Genomic DNA, 17488 nt, shown 5'->3' with positions numbered 1-17488 from the left:
ACATTGATCTAAGAATTGACTCAGTTTCTTTACAGCAAATCATAATCTGTTGCATTTATTAGCTTTTGTGTTTCTTCTAGTTTATTCTTTATTACTAATTCTCCTGAGTTCTGTCACCTCATTTCTGAGGTTTTTCTAATTCAGAATCAAGTTGTTCTTCCATATCTTGTATCATTTCTCTAATGTCATTTAGCTAGTTTCAAAATAATAAATTGTTTTATAGTGCATCTTTCAGGCATGTTTTTATTATCTGTGATGATGATGTTATATTCCTTATTCTCTCTTTTCACATAACTTTGCATGGGATTTGAACTTGATGCTTTTTTTGCTGCTCTTTTTTTTTTTTTGAGACGGAGTCTCGCTCTGTTGCCCGGGTTGGAGTGCAGTGGCGCGATCTCAGCTCACTGCAAGTTCTGTCTCCCGGATTCACGCCATTCTCCTGCCTCAGCCTCCCGACTAGCTGGGACTACAGGCACCCGCCACCACGCCTGGCTAATTCTTTTGTATTTTTAGTAGAGACAGGGTTTCACCGTGTTAGCCAGGATGGTCTCTATCTCCTGACCTTGTGATCCACCCCTTGGCCTCCCAAAGTGCTGGGATTATAGGCGTGAGTTGTTGCTCATTTTTATGTGAAATTGGTGTTCCTGAACTAATATGAGACAGGCTTCTTAGCCCAATAAGCCTAAGTTTATCAGGAACAAAACTGTATTCTAAGAAAGTCAGGTGTATTAGTCTGTTTTCACACTGCTATAAAGAAATACCTGAGACTGGGTAATTTATAAAGGAAAGAGATTTAGTTGACTCACAGTTCCACATGGCTGGGGAATCCTCAGGAAACTTAAATCATGGCAGAAGGTGAAGGAGAAGCAAGACATATCTTACATGGTGGCAGGAGAGAAGTGAGAGCGTGGGAAAAACTGCCACTTTTAAAACCATCAGATCTCATGAGAACTCCCTAATTATCACAAGAACAGCATGGGGGAACCACCCCCATGATGTAATCACCTCCCACCAGGTCTCTCCCTGGACACGTGGAAATTACAATTTGAGGTGAGATTTGGGTGGGGACACAGAGCAGACCATATCATCAGGTTTACTGGCTCATTGCAAGGAGGGAGCCCACATTCCAGAAGAACCATGGGGTGCCTCACCAACAGAGGAAGAGATAGATTTATTGTAGGAATTTGGGGAAGATGGAGTTTAGAAGGAATTGAAATGGAGTAGTGCTTTGATAGACTCAAAAGAAAGCAAGGCTGTTTGTAAAGAATTCTACACTACATCTAAACTATTAGTAATGGCAAAAACCACAATTACTTTTGCACCGATGTAATACAAGATGGACCCAGGGTTCTGTTTTTTGGAAATTGCAAAGTTCTGCCTCTCAGAAGTAGAAACTATTTCTCTGTGTCAATGTGACTTTAGATATTCTAGCCAAGAGTGAGATATTTCAATCTTAATAATAGGATTTAAACAGCAGTTTTTGACAATCTTTTGATATTGTCATAAATTCTCTATGATTTTAGAGAAAAGGGCATTGTGTCAGTAAAAAATCAGTAGTTACTCTAAGTGTGTGTGTGTGTGTATGTGTGTGTGTGTGTGTGTGTGTTTGAGACATTTTAAAGCATCTTCCAGAGATAAATAGTATTTTCTGTTAATTTCACAGCTGGCTTTATTTATGCCTGTTATCCCATAGCTGATGAATGGCAAAGCAGATTTTTACTTTCTTATTCTATGCTTATTTGCTTTCTCACAGGTTTTGGGAAAACTTTTCTAATTTCGGGAATTCCCATTTCTGTTGCTTTTGTGTAATGTTCAACAATATTATGGTTTTATTTCTTTTTAAAATTAATATATACATAATAAGCATATGTTTATGGGGTATTTTGATTTTGCATACAATGTATAATGATAAAATCAGGGTAATTGGGATATCCATCACCTCAAACATTGTTTATTTCTTTGTGTTAGGAACATTTCACATCTTTCTTTCTAGCTATTTTGAAATATACGATAAATTATTGTTAACTATAGTCACCCTCTAGTGCTATCAAACACTACAAATTGTTTCCTCTATCTAATTGTATTTTTGTACCCATTACGCAACCTTTCTCATCCTCCTTACCCCCAACCTTCCCAGCCTCTGGCAACCATCATTCTACTCTCTACTGCCATGAGATCCACTTTTTTAGCTCTCACTTATGAGTGAGAATATGTGCTATTTGTCTTTCTATGCCTGGCATTTCACTTAACATAATGACCTCCAGTTCCATCTGTGTTGCTTCAAACTACATGCTTTCATGTTTTTGTATAGATGAAACATTTTTAAAATCCATTCATCTGTTGATGGACACTTAGATTGATTCCATATCTTGGCTATTGTGAATAGTACTGTAATAAACATGGGCATGCAGATACCTTTTAAATTTATTGAATTCCGTTTTTGGATGTATACTCAGGAATGGGATTGTTGGATCATATGGTAGATCTATTTTTAGATTTTTGAGAAACTTCCATACTGTTTTTCATAGTTTCTGTACTAATTTACGTTCCCACCAGCAATGCACTAGTGTTCTCCTTTTGCCACATCCTCACCAGCATCTGTTATTTTCTGTCTTTTTGGTAATAGTAATCTTAACTGAGGTGAAATGATATCTTATTGTGGTTTTGATTTGCATTTCCCTGGTGATTGGTGATGTTGAGCATTTTTTCATATGTCTGTTGGCCATTTATATGTCTTCTTTTGATAAATGCCTATTTAGATCATTTGCCTATTTTAAAATTGGATTATTTGGGGGTTTTTGCTATTGAGTTGTTTGAGTTCCTTATATATTCTGATTATTAATCTCTTGTATGAGTAGTTTTCAAATATTTTCTTCCATTCACTGGGTTGTCTCTTCACTGTATTGACTGTTTACTTTGCTATGCAGAAGGATTTTAGCTTGATGTAATTCCATTTGTCTATTTTTGCTTTGGTTGTCTGTACTTTTGAGGTCTTACCCCAAAAATTTTTGCCCAGACCAATGTCCTAAAGTATGTCCTCAATGTTTTCTTCTAGGAGTGTCATAGGTGCAGGTCTTACATGTAAGGCTTTAATGCATTTTGACTTGATTTTTGCCTATGATGAGATATAGCAATCTAATTTCATTTTTCTGCATATAGATATTCAGTTTTTCCCAGCACCATTTGTTAAAAAGACTGTCCTTTCCCCACTGAATGTTCTTAACACCTTTGTTGAAAATAAGTTGAACTTTACTGAATTTGTTTATCAGCTTGAAGAGTATTTTGATGAAGCTTTTAGGACTTTTTAAAAAGTGTAATATCATGTTGTCTGCAAATAGGTACAATTTCACTTTCTCCTTTACAATTTGAATGCCTTTTGTTTCTCTATTCTTTACATGTTCTCTCTTCTGTTTCATTGCTCTATGTGTATGTTTTTATACCAATACCATAATCCTTTGTAGTATATTTTGAAGTCTACTGTGATGCCTCCAGCTTTGTTCTTTTTGCTCAGGATTGCTATGGCTATTCAGGGTCTTTTGTGGTTCCATATGAACGCTAGGAGTTTTTTTTCTATTTCTGTGAAGAATGTCATTGGAATTTTGATAGTAATTGCACTGAATCTGTGGATGACTTTTGGCATTATGGTTATTTAAAAAATATCAATTCTTCCAGTCTGTGAGCATGTGATACCTTTTCATTTTTTGTGTGTGACCTCTTCAATTTCCTTAATCAGTGTTTCATAATTTTCCTTATAAGAATTTTTCACCTCCTTGGTTACATTTATTTCTAGGTTGTGTTACTCCATTTTCACGCTGCTGATAAAGACGTACCTGAGACTGGGCAATTTACAAAAGAAACGTTTATTGGACTTACAGTTCCACATGGCTGGGGAGGCCTCACAATCATGGTGGAAGGTGAAAGGCACATTTTACATGGTAGCAGACAAGAGAAGAGAACTTGTGCAGGGAAACTCCCCTTTTAAAAACCATCAGATCTCATGAGACTCATTTGCTATTGCTGGAACAGTACAGGAAAGACCTGCTCCCATAATTCAATCACCTACCACTGGCTTCCTCCCATGACAAGTGGGAATTGTGGGAGTTACAATTCAAGATGAGATTTGGGTGAGGACACAGCTAAACCATATCATAGGGTTTCTTTTTTTGTAACTATTGTAAATAAGATTGCTTTCTTGATTTCTGTTTTCACTAGTTTCTTGTTGATATATAAAAACACTGCTCATTTTTTAATGTTAATTTTGTATCCTGCAACGTTACTGAGTTTTTTAAATCGGTTCTAAGAGTATTTTGATAAATCCTTAAAAGCTTTCTTTATATAAGATTATGTTGTCTGCAAACAGGGACTGTTTGACTTTCTTCTTTACAGTTTGAATGCCTTTTATTCTTTCTCTTGCCTAATTGCTCTGGTTAGGACTTCTAGTACTACACTGAGTAAGAGTGGTGAACATGAATATCCATGTCTTATTTTAGTTCTTAGAGGAAAGGCTTTCAGCTTTTCCCCATTTAGCATAATCTTAGCCTTAGGTTTATCATATATGGACTTTATTGTGTTGAGTTATGTTCTTTTAAACCTAGTCTATATCTAGAAGATTTTTATTATGAAGGGTGTTGCATTTTATTAATACTTTTCCAACAACTATTGAAATGATTAAGTCATGGTTTTTTTTATTTTTTTGGGGGAGTAGGGTAGGTTGGGATGGAGTCTCGCTCTGATGCCCAGGCTGGAGTGCAATGGCGTGATCTCAGCTCACTGCAACCTCCTCCTCCCAGATTCCAGCAATTCTCCTGCCTCAGCCTCCCAAGTAGCTGGGACTACAGGCATGCGTCACCATGCCTGGCTAATTTTTGTACTTTTAGTACAGATGGGGTTTCACCATGTTGGCCAGGCTGGTCTCGAACTCCTGACCTCAGGTGATCTGCCTGCTTTGGCCTCCCAAAGTGCTGGGATTACAGGCAGGAGCCACTGCACCCAGTCGATTAAGTAGTTTTTGTCCTTCATTTTGTTGATGTGATGTATCATGTTTATTGATTTTCATATGTTAATCCATCCTTGCATCCCTAGGGTAAATTCCACTTGATCGTGGTGAATGATCTTTTTAATGTGCTGCTGGATTCAGTTTGCTGGTATTTTGTTGAGGATTTTCGCATCTATGTTCATCATAGGTATTGTCCTATAGTTTTCTTTTTTGTTGTGTCCTTGTCTGGTTTTGGTATCAGGGTATGCTGGTCTCAGAATAAGTTGAAAGAATTCTCTCCTCTTTAATTTGAAGAGTTTGAGAAGAATTGATATTAGTTCCTTAAATGTTTGATAGTATTCAACAGTGAAGCCACCAGGTCCTGGGCTTTTCTTTGATGGGACACTTTTTATTACTAATTCAATTTAATTACTTCTAGTTTGTCTGTTTGGGTTTCCTATTTGTTCTTGGTTCAAACTTGGTAGGTGTAAATGTCCAGGAATTTATTCATTTTCATTAGGCTTGCCAATTTATTGGCATACAGTTATTCATAATAGTCTCTAATGATCCTTTGTAGTTCTGTGGTATCAGTGGTAATGTCTCCTTTTTCATTTCTTATTTTTAAAATTTGGGTCTTTTTTTTTTTCTTTGTTTCTTTGTTAGCCTACCTAATGGTTTTTTAATCTCAATTTTGTTTATTTCTGCTCTGGTTTTATTATTTATTTTCTTCTACTAGTTTTGAGGTTGTTTTGTTCTTGCTTTTCTAATTCCTTGAAATGCATTATTAGGTTTATTTGAAATCTTTCTATTTTTTTGATGCAGGTGTTTATTGCTATAAATAGCAATATATTGCTTTTTTTTCAATATTCTTTTGCTGTATTCCATTGGTTTTGGTATCATATGTTTTTATTTTCATTTGATTCAAGAAATTTTTAGATTTCCTTTCTAATATCTACATTGATCCATTGATCATTCAGGAGTATGTTGTTTAACATCCATGCATTTGTATAGTTTTGAAAGATTTTCTTGTTATTGATTTATAGTTTTTATTGTGGACAGAAAAGATACTTGATATGATTTCAATTTTTTTATATTTTTTGAGACTTGTTTTGTGGCCTAACATGTGGTCTATTCTGGAAAATTTTCCATGTGCTGATGAAAAGAATGTGCATTCTCTGACTGTTGGATGAAATGTGCTATAAATGTCTATTAGGTCCATTTGATCTGAAGTGCAGTTTAAATTAAATATTTCTTTGTTAATTTTTGTGTAGATGATCTGTCAAATGCTAAGAGCAAGGTGTTGATATCCCCAACTATTATTGTATTGGAGCCTATCTCTTCCTTTATATGTAATAATATTTGCTTTAAATATCAGGGTGCTCCAATGTTGGATGCATATATATTTACAATTGTTATGTCTTCTTTCTAAATTGATCCTTTTATCATTATATAATAACCTTGTCTCTTTTTGTTGCTTCTGACTCAAAGACTGCTTTATTATATAAAAGTATAGCTATTCCTGGTCACATTTGGTTTCCATTTGCATGTGGATTAGTCAATTTTCTTACTGCTTTGAAGAAATACCCAAGACTGGGTAATTTATAAAGAAATAGAGGTTTAATGGACTCATAGTTCCACATGGTTGGGGAGGCCTCACAATCATGGCAGAAGTTGAAGGAGGAGCAAGGGCACATCTTACATGGCAGCAGGCAAGAGCACATATGCAGGGGAACTGCCCTTTATATAACCATCAGATCTCATGAGATGTATGCACTATCATGAGAACAGCATGGGAAAAATCCACCCCAATGATTCAGTTATCTCCCACCAGGTCCCTCCAATGATACGTGGGGATTACGGAAGCTACAATTCAAGATGAGATTTGGGTGGGGACATAACCAAACCGTATCATTCCAACACTGGCCCCTCCCAAACTTCATGTCCTCACATTCCAAAACCAATCAGGCCTTCCCAACAGTTCCCCCACAGTCTTAACTTATTTCAGCATTAACTCAAAAGTCCACAGTCCAAAGTCTCATCTGAGACAAGGTAAGTCCCTTCTGCCTATGAGCCTGTAAAGTCGAAAGCCAGTTAGTTACTTCCTAGATACAATGGAGGTACAGGCATTGGGTAAATACGCCCATTTCAAATGGAAGAAATTGGCTGAAACGACAGGGCTACAGGCCCCATGCAAGTCCGAAATCCAGCAGGGCCGTATGGGTCTGCAGCAACCTCAATTCTTGCCTCTTCAGAAAAAAGAATTTGACTGAGGGGCATAAGGCAGAAAAAGAGACCAAGGTAAGTTTCAGAGCAGGAATAAAAGTTTATTAAAAAGCTTTAGAGCAGGAAAGAAAGGAAAGTATGCTTGGAAGAGACCCAAGTGGGCACTCAGAAGGTCAAATGCAGTGTTTAACCTTGATTCTAGGACCTTATAGGCTGGCCCTCCTTCCCATGTCTTGCACCCCTTTCCCATAATTCTTCCCTTAAGGTGAAATGCCTGGATGTGCAGTGCCCTCGTTACACTTGGGAGGTGAGCAGAAGCAGTGTGTTTAGGAAGTTGTTTGTATGCCCATTTGAGGCTTTCTTCCCTTTTCCCGTGTTGTGCCCCCGGAAGCTCATGTTCTGCCATTTTGTCTCTTAATGCACATGCCCTGGAAGTTGCTTCTCACTGGCATCTGCATTCAATGACTACTTTAGTGCAATAGGCGTGGACCATCAGGAAATGGCCTCTCCCTGGTGTCGGATGCCAATGTTTTATAGTTACAGAACATTTTAAAATGTATTATTTTTACTCCATACTCCTGAATTATTGAGTATTAGCACAGAAAGGATGCTTGACCATTATCTAAATGTTCAACCCCTTTGTTTCACAGAGGATGACCCAAAGACATTAAATGGCTTGAAAAAATTCACATAATTGTAGACGCAGAGTCAAGACTAGAACCTAGTTTTCTTCCTAATCTAGTGTTTTTCTAGTATATTATGCCAGACATATTATGTTCAAAAACTGGAACATCTGTTTTGTGGCTATCAAAAAGATTAGGAAATACTGAGTCCTGAGGTCAGGACTTCATGAACACAGTTGGAGAGCAGCTGACCTTTCGCGTTTGAAGACTGGCTTCTTTGCCCAAAGGTGTTGTAGTAACATTTGAACTAGTTGGAGGCAACTAATTAGAACCCAGAGGGAATTCCATCGTAAAGAAAATAACCCTTTCAATAAATGTGAATAATTATCTACTTAAATTATCTATAAATTAGAATATGTGTGCCATACACAATGTTTGTATCCCCACCAAGTTCGTATGTTCAAACCTAATTCCCAGTGTCGTGTGAGGCCTTTGGTACATGAGAGCTTAGAGAACTCTCTTGCCTTTTTAGCCATGGGCAGGTAAGAAGACAGCTGTCTATAAATTAGGATGTGCACCCTCATTAGACACCGAATTTGCCAGTGCCTTAACCTTCAACTTCCCAAACTCCAAAACTGTGAGAAATAAGTTTCTGTCGTTTATAAGCCACCCAATCTATGGTAGTTGTTTTTTTTTTTTTAAATAAAATAGCTCTTTTTTTATTCACTTTGATTTGGATCATTGGAAATATTCAACAATAAATAAAACAGAGCAGGGGATGAGGAAAACAGGATCTTGCTAACATCATTCAGATGCATCCCAATCAGTGCTCAGCTTCACAACAACACAGAGAGAGGTAAGGGAGAATAGAGAGCAAATTTTAAAACACCAACAGCCAAACACACAAGACTGCACAGAAGAAAAAGTGCTCAAGAAACTTTGGCTTTGAAGGGAATTCGGTGAAGGGAAACGAGTGTGTAGGAGGAAGAGAATAAACCCATGATCACCTTAAGAGGCAGGGGCTTGGAGGCGGAGGCCCTGACTCAGGATATGGTTAAATCTGACATCCCAGAGCTCAGAACGTGCAACCGATGGCAGTTTTGTACTACGAAGAAGCTGAGTGATGAGGCTGGGTGATGGTATCACCTGATAGGCTGGGAGGAGAACAGGAGGTGCAAAGGCGGCTCACTGTCAGTAGGAAATTCAGTGCTCTTTTGATAAGAAAAAAAAATCGGTAAAGTCCTAATCCTGACAAGCTGAGATGCTGCTTTGCCTGTCTCTGCCTTTTCTTCTAAGTTTTCCTCCTTTTCTTTGCATAGGTGTCAGGTAGCACCCCAGGGGTGCAGGAGCTGGTGTTTTCATGACAAACAAGAAGAGGGAGGTTGACTCTATATCAAAACTGGCTAGCCCAGTCCACGGGGCAGGATGATGCTGGTGGCATGTAGTCACATTTGCTGCAAACCAGATGTTCATGATGGACATAATGATACCCCCAGGGCTTTTCATAGGGGCAAGGACAGGTGCTGGTTCCTGATGACACATGCCTGGCATTCAGTGATCTTTAGCTGGATGGTGGCCCCTCAGGGCGTGAGCTTCCCTGCATAAAGTAGTTTTGATCCTAACCAGGTGAGGGAGAGTGAGTTCTTTTGGTTTCTCTGTTACTTGTTTTCAGATTACCTCAAAGCAAATATCCCTGTTCTAAATGTTCTCTGTGGTTTTATTCTACCTTTGCCAAGAAGCCAGAGTCACATCCAGGTGGCACTGGTCTCTAGCATGGCTTTCTGGCCATATCAGAGAATGGGATTCCATCAAAACCTCTCAACCAGCCCTTTCCCTAAAGAAACACCCAGATCTTAACTGCCCTCTCCACCTTCTTGACTTTTTTTTTCTATTTTACATTCTATTTTCTCATATCTGGCTTTTCTCTCTAAGCCTAGCCAAATGCTTTGCTGAATGATGCTAGGACAAACCAGAGTTTTAAAAGGCATTCATCCATTTATGAACTTTCTTCCAGCCCAGGATCCCTGCAGAGCACCAGAGATTACAAATCTGCCCTCCTTTCTCCCCTAAAAGGTGACTGAGGGGAGGGGAGGGGCATGTAGCTCCAGCTATAGCAAATCAGTACCCTGACTCACTGGGGACACCCAGGGGGCTGGGATGTTGCTGACACCTCATGGGCCACCTTATCAGCCTATCTTTGTGGCTTCAGGTTCAGCTCTGGGTGCTGCAGGCAGGGACCCGTCTACTCCCTGCCTGAGCCCAGGGCCGGTCTCCAAGGAACTCTCTGCTTGCAGAGTAGAAAGAGCCCTAGGCTGGGATTCAGGGGCCTGAGGGAGCCCCTGCCACTGCCTGCCCAGCAAGAGTGCTTCTCATTCTCCTGCTGACAGCATGCATGGTGCCCTTTGGCTAACACTCTTGTCTAATTCCCAGCCACCTTCACCCCAGTGTTCCAGTTGGTTTAAGCCAAACTGGTGCATTTAATTCTGGCCACAACAATTGGCTTTTATTCTGTTAAGTGCCCACTGCTAAGCCAATGAGACATAAGAAATGTCTGCTGGGCTTCTTTTATGTCTCATAAGAGAAATGCCATCTCCTGCACTGGAGGGTGTGAGGAGGCAGAGACAAGAGCTTGCCTAGGGCCAACCAGGCAGCCTGCAGACACAGCTCAGTGCTGAGAGAGCAGAGGAGAGTCAGACACCTCCATTCTGGTTACACTTTTTCCAGATGCTGAATGGAGACTCGCTGGGAAAGCCCGCCTCCAGACAATTTAATCATGGTGCCAGGAACACCCCGTTGTTGCTGAAACTCTGACTTGTGCTATCTGTCCCAGCCAGTTCATGATTGCCAGTCACTTCCCTCCTTCGTACTCCACCGAGAAAAGGCCACGCCTCCCCATGCAGCAGTGGCCTTTTAGGAAACGTGCTCAACAGGATAGGTGGTTTTTCTGATTAAACATCAGTAACTAGAGTCAACAATCACTGTCCTCCCATGCCTGGCACTCTCCACTCCCCACCCAACTGCAATGTGGCCTTGCTTTTCTTATCAGTAAAATGGGAGAGCTGGATTTGGGGGCTGGAAGATATCTCACAGCTTGACCATCCTAGTGGGATGGAGGGAGACGAGACAGAGAGCGGATGACCGACCCAGGAAGCATCCGGCTCAGACACAGACATATCTTCATTTTGAGGGACCTATTCTTACTCAAAAAAAACCCAGGGAAGTCAATTGCTCAGCCTGAGCCGGTCATTCCTAAATGGACTCAGCTTTTAGGAGAAGGGGAAGAGTTCAGGAGACAGCATCGCTCTTTGTATCAGTGTTTGACTAGCCAATGAACAAACGTTTGCTGAATTCTTCACGTCATACATGTCTGTGAGCTTTGTCCTTCGAGGATGTATGTTGTGAATGATGACTCAGTGATTTACCAGCCTTTATCAGAAAAAAAAAAAAGTCTTAATGTTTTGGAGGATTTTAAAGCTGAAACAGGTTTTTTGTTTGTTTGTTTAACACTTTCCACATTCTGAACCCTTGAGAATCTAATAAAAGCTATGGAACCTCTCTCCAGAAAAATGCTCATATGCAGAGATTCAGAGAAAAAACCAGACTTAGCATGCAACTTCCAGGGACTCTTGTGAATGGCCTGAAGCAACCTGTTACCCATGACTGGTGTCCCCAAGCTCCTCCCTCCCAGTGTGCAGAGGGGGTTTCCCTGAGCCTGGGAGCACAGGCCCCATGCCTCCTTCACACTCCACCAGGAAAAGGTCACACCTACTCAAGGCAGCAGTGGCCTTTTAAGAGATTTTTTTTTTTTTTTTTTTAACAAGAAGAGTGGTTTTTCTGCTTAAACATTAGTAACTGGAGCCAACAATCACTGTCCCCACCATGCCTGTCACTCTTCACTCCCCACCCAGCAGCAATAAGGTTTCACAGAGTTTTGGAGACTCCTAGCCTGAGAATGAATTCCAGTCCACAGTGAGGAAGAAGGAAGTTTGGGTTGGAACGGGAGGATGCTGTGGACATTCCACAAACCATCCAAGCCCTAGATACCCCCAATATCCCAAGTCCAAGGACTCCTAGAAACCTTCCTTAAGCCTCCCTATTTCCCAGCTGCTGGGTGAGGCAAGCTTCATTAAAACACCAGGACCACCAACAGAGCCGCAGTGCAAACAATGTCAATTGAATTTTTTAAAAAATCAATCAATAATCAGGAAGCCTAATGAGGAAAAGAGAGTAGTTGAGGAGCAAGAAGTTGAGGTATATGCCAGTCGCCATTCCTGGGATGTCCCTGACCCAGTCCCCCCGTGACAGCCCGAAGGTGGCCAGCAGGGACTCGACCCTGAGCTCAGGCCCTTGGGGAAAACGCTGCTGGAAGCCTCCTGTGTGGCCTTGGAGGTTAAGGGCACCATATTGAATAGTCTGAGAATGAGAATGTATGGTCCCATTCTGACGCACTGCTGGGGGGGCGTTGAATATCCTCAGAGCTTTGTTCTAATTCAGGTGCTGGCTCAGGAAACCAGAAAAGATGTTTCCAGCTATGGAGCAAGTGGGGCCACTGGTAGGGGTCCCTTTTCCCAAGTAGGGGCTTTTGTCTTATTTCAGCCAATACATGCTTTTCTTCCCCAAATACAAAGGCACATGGAAGTGGTCAGATCTGCTCTTGCCACGATTAGAGCCACAAGACTGATTACCCAAAGGAATAGCTGCTTGGGAAGAGGCATCTTAAGGAGTTAGAAACACGGTGCCAAGTTTTTTGTTTTTTTTCTTTTTTCTTTCTTTCTTTCTTTCTTTCTTTCTTTCAGAAACAGGGTCTCACTCTGGGCTGGAGTGCATTGGTAAGATCACAGCTCACTGCAGCCTTGAACTCCTGGGTACAAGAGATCCTCCCACCTCAGCCTCCCTAGTAGTTGGGGCTACAAGTGTGTGCCACCATGCCTGGCTAATTTTTAAAAAATATTTTATTTTTGTAGAGACAGGAGTCTCACTATGTTGTCCAGGCTGGTCTTGAACTCCTGGGCTCAAGTGATCCTCCTGCCTTGGCCTCCCAAATTGTTGGGATTACAGGTGTGAGCCACGGCACCTGGCCTCAAGTTTCTGTGAAAATCTTTGGGGTAGAAGCCTCTGGTGGCACTTAAATGAGCCTTGGGAAGAAGGGGATGACAGGGTTATCACGCCAAGGGAGAGGCCAGGCTTCATGCAAAGAAGGGCAGCATCTCGCCCCCAGTGCGGACACCGTCCAGCATTTCTCTGTACTGGAGGTAATCACCACCCAAGTCTCTCTGCCTATCTTCCTTGGGAAACCATGATGTCTCTCAGAATATGGGTGTCTTCCACATTTGTTCCCCAATCCCACCCCAGGAGCCAAAATGATTTTAATGTGTGGAGGCTGAACCTTTTCCAGTGTCTCCCCAGCCCTGGGGCAGCAGTCGGGGGACGTTGTCCCCACCCAAGACAGGTTTTGAGACATGCTCTGCCATGCTGGGTAGTGACCTTGCTGAGTAGATGCTGCCAATAGCTGGGTGCAAGAGGCTGCAAGTGGCACTCGGGCACAACCTGAGGCTGACCCTCCAAGCTCCCGGATGGACTGGCTCTGGCAAGATGCTGGGGCTGGAAATGCAGAGGCGTGACGGTGCATCCATCCTCAACCCTTCACTGTGTCATCTCCCCTTGAAGATCCGGATTTTATTGATGAAGCCAAGGTGGCCGTCACGTTAGTCTCAAAGTCTGCATCGTGCACCCCCGTCTTGCAAAAAGACCCCTCGGATGGGTTGTTCTCCCAGTAGTGGTGTCAGTTCCCTTTGCTGTCTGCTCAGAAGCTATACAAGTCCACCTAATCGCAGACATGCATTGAGAAGATGACCGAGAGGATGCCGGTGGATGGGTACCGCCTGTGGCTCTGCAGCCAGTTGTCAAAGACATACTTGATGAAGGCTGGGTGGTAGATCAGGATGTTATCCTGTTTCACTCTGATCTTCACAAGGACTGGGGTGTAGGTGTGGGAAATGGCACCCGTGGTGGTGGTGCTCACCACCCACTCCAAGTCCATGGTCTTGAAGGGCACCAGGACCATGCTGACATTGTCCCCCAGCTCCTGGAAACTCTCAGGGTACACCAGATGGTGGGCGGTTTTGCTCCCGGCATCAGCTTCAAACCCTGCCATGGGTGCCTTTTTCATCCTGAGCACAAAATTGTGACTGTCTATCTCAGGCCCATACGACGATTGCCTCAGGTTGCCCGAGTTGCCCACAACAGCACAGTGCCAGCAGCCCACCGACCTCTTCTCCAGCATTGGGTCCACATTCCCAGGTACCGCTCGGAATTCTTTGATGGTATTGTTCAAGATACTGGGCTTCTTCTCCTGCTGGAGCCCCAGCCACCATTGGTAGGTGTTGTCCTCCAAGAGCGCATTCTGGGCAGTCAGCAGCAGCTGCACGGTCTGGTTGAACCTCTCGTCGAACCAGGCTGAGAGCCCACGCTGCCCGATGCAGGGGGTGCAAGTGCAGGGCCTGTGCTTGATCAGTCTCTTCAGGTTCTCCAAGAGCTCCAGGACCATCTTCTTAGGGAAGCAGGTGGTGGCCACCATGGCGTGGAGTAGTTCAGGAAGAAGGAGGTGAGGAAGATGAGGAGCACGAGGAAGGTGAGCACTTTCAGGGTCCTCTTCCGCAGGGTCACCATCTTCACTGTCCTGATGGCGACCTCCCTGCAGTGGGTGGCAGGAACTCCCTCCTTTTCAGAAAATAAAGTAGCCTATTCTTCTGCAATCCTTAAAGAGCTGATAACATCTCTTGATAAAGCTTTAACCAGTGATTTCCATTCCCATCCGAAGAAGCTAAGAGGTAATTAATCTCTGTGACAGTCCAGGCTCTCTCGGGAGTGAGGACCTTGAAGGAAGGGTCTTGGTATAGCAGGGAGGGAAGCTGTCTCCGCCGCCCTCCTCCGAGTGTGGTTTCTGATGATCCTTAATTAGGGCTTTGTCTTTCCCATGCTGTCACCAGAGACATGGTGGTTATATGACAAGCTTGATGAAGGCCACAGAAGGTTGTCTGTCATTGGCTGTGTGACTTTAGTGGAGTCTCTTAACCTCTCTGAGCCTCAGTTTCTTCATATCCATAGGCTGAGTGACTGTCCATCTCAGGTCCCCAAATGGAATTGTCCTGGCCCAAGCTCAAAGCGTTTGCTCACTGCAGCTCTTGCAGATGTTAATTTCCTCTCATTGACATTTCCAGTTAAAGGAGGTGAAATCTGAAAATAGTACCAGCATGGCTGGAGACATGCTGGAGTTTCTGGGATTTGGGCATGAGGGAGTTTGGAGTAGATAAAAGGGTGGGGTGTGAGTGTCCCGGATACTCTCCCCCTTCCCAGCTCACATTGCTTCTTCCTTCTCTCTCCGCTCCTCTTCTTCCTCCTCCTCCTCCCTCCAGTTTAGGGCTCTTTGTCTTTGCAAAGCGTTGAAACTGTCTGGCACAGTGGGCTCCACTGGCAGAGGCTGGAGCCGGGGAAGTGGGGAGGCACGGTGAGGGTGGGAGAGGGCTCAGGAACACCTCCCGGTTGTAGTGGGAGTGAAAGGCGGGGCGACTGGGGAGGGGCCGCCTTCCCTGGCCAGGGGCTGGGAGCAAGGTGTAGTTTGTTATAGCAGCCTAAATAGACTAAGACTATGTGTATATCACATTTTCTAGGAATATTTTTGAAAACTTGCATGTAGAACAGTAAGACAAATTATCATAGACTAACAATTGAAATATAATTCTCTAAGACTTTAAAAAAATAAATATTTTAAATTAAATCTTTAAACAACAAAGCATAATTGTTAATATTTGATTGTTGGAAAGTATACACAACATTTGCCCCTTTGTATTAACATAAATATTAGCTTATGATAACAATACTCACTTACAGTCCTTTAGGTACTTGGGTATAGAGAATAAAATATAATTTTATTTTACTGCTACTTATAAGAGAGTAAGCAAAATTAGATCTGATTACTCTATTTTCAACACTGTTAGCATTACTGACCTAAGTTACTGACCTAAGAAAAAAACATACTTTTAATGTATATGTCTATATAACTTTTTAAGTTCCATGATAGTTAAAATGGGAAAAAATTCATTGATTGTTAAGATTTCAAACTCCTTTAGTCTGTTCACTGAGATATTAAATTTCAGGAGACAGAAACCAAAGAAAGATGAAATTTCTTTTTAGGAGGTTTAAAGGACACAAATTCTGGTCCAGGTAAGAATGAGTGTTTGGTGTCTGTTCCCACCCCCAGCCATCACACTGAATGCTCCCAGCCCAGAATGCTGGTCACTGTGTGGCCAGCAAGGCCTGCACGTGCTACAGATGCTGCTCCCAGCCAATGCAGAGTGCTGCTTGTGGATGACAGCGTCAGTCTCCCTCATCAGATCTGAGGATAGGATGCTGCCATCTTAGAGGACCTCTAATATTGCTTCCTGGATGGAGCTCTCTGGATCATCAAGATGAACAAGGAGTTCCTTATACAGATATTGAATGTTGTTTTGATGATAAGACTATCTATCAGTGCTTTTGATACATTTCAGCCAGGTGATTAAGGTGGATGCAGCTGCTATTATTATGTTGTTGAAAATGTCATCTAGATGTTTTTAGAGTTCAGGATAAATCTCGATAAATTTATCTGCATTAATCACATCACCAGAGGTTTTAAAAAATATATTAACAATATGGCATGGAATTAACTAAGTCAATTGAGAATATTCTTTCAGGGTGGTCAGAATTTGAGTTATCAATATTCCCTACTACACTTCCTGTATCTGTTTGAGCAACAGGACCTCGCAGCTGGTGAGCACCCAGAGGCAGGACACGATGGCTGTCCTCCTCACATGCCTTTGCAGATGTCCTTTGTCACTGTCTCAAGGTAGCTGTGAAACTGCCTTTGGGAGGTGATGGTGTCCTTTGGCCTCAGCAGCACTTTGGACAGGATGAAAAAAGTTTTAGACACACCTGCAGGTCTCTGGCTGGCTCGAGATAGGCGTTGAGTGTGGGGACCAAGTGTTGTGGCACTTCTCTTACAACAGAGCCTGAGTGACAAGTACATTGAGCTGCATGAGTTCTGCAGAGTACACGGTCCAGTCGTTGTGTGATGTGGTTGACCACATCTGTGTATTGCCACAGAAATCCTGGCTGACCTTGACTTCTCCACTGCAACCATCGAGTTTATTGCCTCCTGAACCTTGCCATGGAGGCCTGTGGCACCTGAGCCAGCCATTATCATCACCAGCACTTCCATGAGCTCCAAGCTGGACCCACTGCAGTCCTCCTGAAACACTGAAATCAGAGCCTGCACACAGAGCAGCAGATGCTTCATGTAAAGGCCATTTTTAGGCCCTTGACAGGCATGCATCTGGGCCAGATCCATGGCAATAACCTTCAGGTTGAGGCTGGAGGGCTTCAGATGGGCAGCTTTGAATGACAGGAGCAAGGACCAAGAGGCCGGAAAGGCAGGGTGACTTTTTCAGCATCTATAAGATCAACTTTAGAAATATTTTGGGGTTGACAAATTCCCATTAAGCTCTGTGGATCTTGTACAACTGCTGACCACTGGCTTCTCATCAGCACATGATTGGTACAGGGTTCTGAGGATGATTTTGAGATGTTCCCTGATGTGGTCTTGTGAGGAGATGTCATGACAGATGGCAGG

General features: G+C 42.5%; 1 pseudogene; it reads right to left on the bottom strand.

The window, feature by feature from the left end:
- Positions 1-13472: 13472 nt before the first annotated feature.
- Positions 13473-14490, bottom strand: LOC129035632 (CMP-N-acetylneuraminate-beta-galactosamide-alpha-2,3-sialyltransferase 1-like; annotated as a pseudogene).
- Positions 14491-17488: the final 2998 nt, after the last annotated feature.

The sequence above is a fragment of the Pongo pygmaeus genome, chromosome 3 (assembly GCF_028885625.2).
Source record: "Pongo pygmaeus isolate AG05252 chromosome 3, NHGRI_mPonPyg2-v2.0_pri, whole genome shotgun sequence".
NCBI classification, from domain to species: domain Eukaryota; kingdom Metazoa; phylum Chordata; class Mammalia; order Primates; family Hominidae; genus Pongo; species Pongo pygmaeus.
The sequence above is the reverse complement of the archived record's forward strand: the minus strand, read 5'-3'. Positions and strand labels throughout refer to the sequence as shown.